The following is a 6,518-nucleotide window of genomic DNA, read 5'->3' as shown; positions in this document are numbered from 1 at the left end:
CTGAAGAAGACTCAGGGAAGCAGTTGAGGCTCATGTCTTTGCAAATTTTATATTTGACTCAACTTCTCTTTCCTGGCATTTTAAATTTGAGGTTTAGCCTCCTCCCCCAACCCCCAGCATGGTAGTACACAGCCATAATCCCAGTTCTTGTTATATTAAATGGGGAAGATAAAGCTTTAGTGGCCAGACTGTGTTAAATAGTGAGATTATATCTTATAAAAGACAAAACAAAATCCCTTAATCCCAATCAAATTAAAAGATAACTTAATTTTATCAAAGTTGTTTTGGCTGACTATTGATTGGCTACACAGAGCAGCTCAGAGCTACAGGACTCCCCTCCAGGAAAAGAGGACTGGCAATGTTCTGGAATTCTTGTACTTGCATAGATTATGTCAGGTCTGGGACTCCTGAAAGTTGGGTTGTCATATGGCACCAACTTCAGTTAAAGACTCAATATTATTTTTAAAATTTGTCTTATTTTTACTCTTTTACTTATTTGAAAAGAATTTCATATAATATATTCTGGTCCTCCCTCCCAACTCCTCCAAGATCCCACAACCCACCAAACTCCTTCTCTTTAGAAAGCCAATAAATAGACAAACAAAAATAAGAATTAAGAAGAAAACACACACACACACATAAGATTCGTGTACGATGCACACAAATGAAACTCATAAAACCACAAAATTCTAACCAATACTATACATGCAAAAGATCAGTAATAAAAAAAAAGAACCCCAAGCAGCAGCATAAGACAAAATGTCTACAAAAATACCACTGAGTTCATTTTGTGTTGGTCGCCAACACAAATGTTGGTCGGGCATGGGCCTAGCCTTAAGCTAGGTTAATATACCCAACAAGACATTGAGATAGCTAAGTTTTCCTTTTGTTTTGTTTGTTTTGTTTTGCTGCTATATTTATTTAGAAGAACAATAGTATTTGGCTTTCCCTTAGGACTATGACAAGTTAACTGTAAAAAGCTAAAACACTTGGCACCAATAAAATAAATATTTGCCTTTTAAAAAATAACTTCATTTACATTAGTGTGTGCTGTGTGTGTGTGTGTGTGTGTGTGTGTGTGTGTGTGTGTGTGTGTGTGTCTTTGCTTCCAAGATACCACGGCAGGAACATGGAGGTCAGTGGACAACTTGAGGGATTTGGTTCTCTCCTACCATGTAGATGCTGGGTATTTATCTCAGGCAATCAGATTTGGCAACAAGTGTCTTTACCTACTGAGCTGGCTTGCTAGTTTTTTTTTACATAAATGGATAGGAATTCCACTTCCAAGCTTGAATATAAATATCAGTCCAAGCAAATTTCTTTCCATCCCACAGATTCATGTCTGTTCCCTCAGGAACTTTGCATGCCAAAGAGCCTTGCCCACCTCTGCAGTGCTCTGCTTGGGAGGACAGGATGGCATGCACTAGGATTGGTCCCTAGGGTCCTTCCTCAAAAGCTTTTTTTTTTCTTTTCCAGTCCTCACTACTCAGGAATGTATCCTTATTAACCCAGGCTCAGAAGCTCAATGTGTCTGCTCTGAGTCACTGAGAACACTCCTGAAATATGACATCTGCAGTGCTAGGGAGAGCAGGATGTTGTTGTGAGAGATTTAAACGTTCAGCAGGATTATAGAACGTCTGTTATTTCAAGTTGGATTTGATTATTTTTTTTAACTGCCAGACTTTCAGACCATACAATAGCAGCTCTCTTGAAATGTAACTCTTTACTTCCTTTTATGGTAAACTTTAATACTGCGAACATATGGAGGGTCTGGACGTCTGCCAAATGTTTTAAAAGACAAGGTTAAAAATACCACAGCAACGAGTTTTGTTCCTTAATGTATGGCTCCTTTATTCCTAGTCAACGTGGAAGATAAATCAGAACTGGAGCTGGCTTGGGCATTAACTTGATATTTCTGGCAAGTGTTCATGGCATCTCATTTGAGAGAGGGAAAGAGAAGTGGTTGTTCTGAGGTAACATTAAGAGAGTGCAAAAAAACCCTAGATTTTATAAAAAGAAAAGAACGGAATCACAGCTTAATTTTAAGTATAGAAAATGTAAATACAGTCCAGTTCTCTTACCAGCCTATTGAGGCTTAAAAGATCGTCATAACCTTGTCTGTTGTGTTGGCGATTGCATCCTCTGGTCTCCTTCATTTGTATTTGGAATTGATCCCTCTTCATCTCCTTAGATTTCTATCTTCTATCTAACCCCCACCCCAGCTTTTTGTTTTGCACTGCCCGATTGTCTAATTCACTTCCACATGTGTGTAGATCTGGCCTTGTCTAAGTGGGTTCAGAATCCAGTCTTGTCAACCCTTTGACTCTGCACTGTTTCTATAAATAGGGATTTGCTGACCTGCCCTACTCACCCCAGCATCTGACATTACAGATCCCATTTGTAGCTGATTTGACAGCTGGAAGGCATCTCACCCACTTCCATGGCTTGATATTTGCCCTAACATGCTTTGGACGAGGCCCTCAGGGTGAATAAATCACAGCATGGTGTAAGGAAGGGCCTTTGCATGAACTTCCCAGGTCACTAGGATAATGTTTAATAATTCATGTTCTTTTTGCAGTAAGTGCACTTAGTATCCTGAATGGCTTAATGTAACTCCCAGAGAAACCAGGAACTGCCTGGACTCAGCTCATTTATGTAGTGGAGTATGATTAAAGACAAAGAACTAAAAGATGAATCAACAAAGCTTTGCTAAGCCTGCCTCCTGTCTCTAGAATGAATATTATTTTCCTTTTCGGTATACTGTACAAACTTACATTTCTCTATCAAAAAATTGGGACTATTAATAAGCCTGAGACTCAAGTGACATAATGCAAATGGAGACTAATAAACACCTTACCACTATTTGAGTCAATGGACTTGTTATTGCTGCTGTGACAAAGAATCCTCAACACTTGATGGCTTACACTCTCAATATCCTCACATTGTACGTTTTGTCTGTAACTTTCATGTTACTCTATATCACATTGTAATCTTTATTTAAGGAATCAAGAATCAGGCTCTGTCTGTCCTATTGAGGAAACCATAATGGTGCCTCTGGGTGTGTATGTATGCATACCTTTGTGTATTGTGTATGCATTTTATGAATGTGCATGTGTGTATAAATGTGTGTATGTAAGTTTATGTGTATATGAATATATGTGTGATTATGTGTCCATGTGCTTATATATATATATATATATATACATATATATATATATGTTTGTGCATTTATTTGTAAGTGTGTTTGTGTGTGTGTGTGTGTATGTACTTGTGCACTCATCCAAGGGAGCACTGAATACCTATCTCCATCTATATCTATATCATCTATTTCTATCTATCTATCTATCTATCTATCTATCTATCTATCTATCTATCAACACACACACACACACACACACACACACACACACACACACACACAATTGTCCTCTATGTCTCCTATCCTATTTTTCTCAGAACAAGGTCTCTTACTCAGTATACTTGAGTTCAACATTTTGGCTAGACTAGGATAAACTTCAGAGATCCTCCAGTCTCTGCCACAGACATATGCTATTGTACACGGATTTCACATTGGTCCTAGGGAACTGAACTCCCGTCTTCATTCTTGCATGGCAAGTGTTTTATGTAAGTGCATTCTCCTCAAATTATGACAGCTTTTGGTGCTTCTACTGCACTATGGCTTATGCCTTTTCTACTCCGTTTATGTTAGACCAAGTAAGTCACATTACCAAATGAGACTTTATTTAGTCAGAGTGCTGTGTTTAGTCCATGGGACGGATCCTCATGGAAGGTGTTTATGGAGATAAAGCTGTCTTCTACTTCTAGATAAAACAAGTGACTACTTTAACTAAATAATCTAACTGTAAAACTAAATTCCTGGGAAAGTTTTCTTAGACATGGATATCCTTAACATAAACAATCAATCAAATAACAACCACCTTCTCACAAAACTTTCTTTTCCATGCTGCCTGCATCCCTTGAACAGCTGCCACAATTGTTATTGAAAGCAATGCCAGTTCCAGCATCAAAGGTGGAGAGTGGGAGTTACTTTTGCACAGGAGACAACCTGGTCCTCAGTGTAGCCCAGAATACCCTTTAGCAGGCCCTCAGATACCTGCGCCTCCACTTTCTTGATGTCATCATACGTGGAGACTTTCAAGGAGGCATGTCAGATTCACAACAGACATATTGGGAGTATAAACACAGAAGGCCATGCCAGCGAGCTTCTTGTTCAGATCTGGGATGACCTTGCCCACAGCCTTGGCAGCACCAGTGTCTGTAGGGATAGTGTTCTGGACAGCCCCAAGGCCATCATATCACAGCTTTCTAAGGAGGCCATCCACAGTCTTCTGGTTGGCAGTGATGTCATGGACTGTGGTCATGAGTTCTTTCATGATGCCAAAATTGTCACGGATCACCTTAGTCAGGGATGCTAAGCAATTGGTGGTGCAGGAAGCATTGTTGACAATCTTGAATGGGTGGCTTGTCATACTTCTCATGGTTCACACCCTTCATAAACATGGGATCATAGGCAGAAGTGACAGAGATGATAATTCTTTGGACCCACCCTTCATGTGTGCTCCAGCCTTCTCTATGGTAGTAAAGACACCAGTAGACTCCACAGCATACTCAGCGCCAGCATCACCCCATTCATTATTATCGGGATCTTGCTCCCTTTCTTGTTGATGACAAGCTTCCTGTTCTCAGCCTCGCCTGTACCATTGAACTTGCCATGGGTAGAGTCATACTAGGATATGTAGACCATGTATTGGAGGGCAATGAAGGGGTCACTGATGGAAACAATCTCCATTTTGCTAAATGGGCAGGCAGCTCTGGTAAGCAGGCACCCAATACAGCCAAATTTGTTCACTCCAACTTTCACCATTGTAAGGGATGAGGCTAGCACTACAGGAAAAGATGTGTTGTCTCTGGAACGAAGCAGAGAGCCCTCTGACCACATGTACAGTACCAGACATGGATTTTCTCTTCTGGAGCAGGCCACAATTCCAGTAGAGAGTAGTCATGAATCTATAAATAGCATATATTTGTGAGAGAGTCCAATGAGGGGCTGGGAGGAGGGATTTGGGGCAGCTATAATTAAGATGCACACCCCATTAAGTTCTTACCACTGTTTAACCAGGTGTACACACCTGCCCTGTAGATTAGCTTTGTAGCACACAGAAGACAGCAATGACTACAAATATTGATTTTTTTTTCCTCCCCGAATGGCCTGATTAGTAACTTCTAACACAGTGGTTCTCAATCTGTGAGTCATGACCCATTCAGTAAACCTCCATCTCCAAAAATTATTTACCTTACAATTCACAACTGGAACAAAATTACAACTATGAAGTAGCAACAAAAATAATTTTATGGTTGGGTTCACTACAACATGAACTGTACTAGAGGACCACAGCATTGGGAAGGTTGGGATCCACTGTCTAGCACCATGGCATCTAGCCAACATGGAGAGAATGAGCATTATCTTCTACTGCAGTGTCTTGATATCTAGTGATGTTGGGCAATTGAGAGTTATGTGGATAATCTTTACTGATTTGGATGTTTCTCAAAGAAGAAATCCACATGGCTTGTTAGTGCTTTAAAAAGGGTCCAACATCCTTTTCCATCAGAAAAATGATTTAAAAATTATTTTAGGATACTCTCATCTCGCAGTCAGAATAACTGTCATGAGAAATACAAATGATGACAAATTCTGGGATGAAAGTGCTGAAGGAGAGACATTTATGTACTTGTTTTGGTAATGTAAATTGGTATGGACACTTTGGAAATTAGTCTAATAGGTTTACCAAGAATCTTCAAATGAAATTACGTATGATTGAGCTATTTTGCTTTGGGCATATAACTAAAGTACTTTATCTATTATCATGAAAATATTTACACATCTATGTTCAGTGCCTGCGTGTTCACAATAGTTCAGAATGGAACCCACCTAGATGTTTATTAATTTACAAATACCTAATGAAACTATAGTACAATATACAATGGAATGTAACCCAGCTGTAAAGAAAAAAAAAAAAAGATATCCTGATACTTACAAGTAAATGGATAGAACTGAAAACTATTATACTGAGCAAGGACTCTTAGGCCCCAAAAGAAATGCCTCATATTCTTTCTCCTCTCTGGTTCTTAACTTCAAATCTTTTGTTCTGATTTTTTAACCTGGAGTGCATGTGGAATCCAGAAAAACAGAAACAGGCATGAGAGAGATGCATTTAGGGAAGGGAATTTAGAATTTAGAATATGAAATGAGAGTAGAGAAAGAGGATACCAGGAATAGAAAGGTTCAGGCAGGCTATGGATTGTTGGAGAGCTGATAAGGAGCAGAGAAGGAAAGGTTAAATAAAGCAAGCAGAAGAAGCCAATGGGAAACTGTGATCTTGCAATCCAAGTAAACAAATATGAAGTTAGAGTAGACTGTATAAGATATTAAAGAATGGGAGAGAGGTGAACACTGGGAGAGACAAAGGTTAATCGGGAGGAGGTCAGGGAGCTGCATT

At 39.4% G+C, this 6,518-nt stretch overlaps 1 pseudogene; it reads right to left on the bottom strand.

The window, feature by feature from the left end:
- Positions 1–4,024: 4,024 nt before the first annotated feature.
- Positions 4,025–4,885, bottom strand: LOC132657003 (glyceraldehyde-3-phosphate dehydrogenase-like; annotated as a pseudogene).
- Positions 4,886–6,518: the final 1,633 nt, after the last annotated feature.

Source organism: Meriones unguiculatus, chromosome 10, assembly GCF_030254825.1.
Source record: "Meriones unguiculatus strain TT.TT164.6M chromosome 10, Bangor_MerUng_6.1, whole genome shotgun sequence".
In the NCBI taxonomy this organism is placed as follows: Eukaryota; Metazoa; Chordata; class Mammalia; order Rodentia; family Muridae; genus Meriones; species Meriones unguiculatus.
This window is presented reverse-complemented; position numbering and strand designations above follow the sequence as displayed.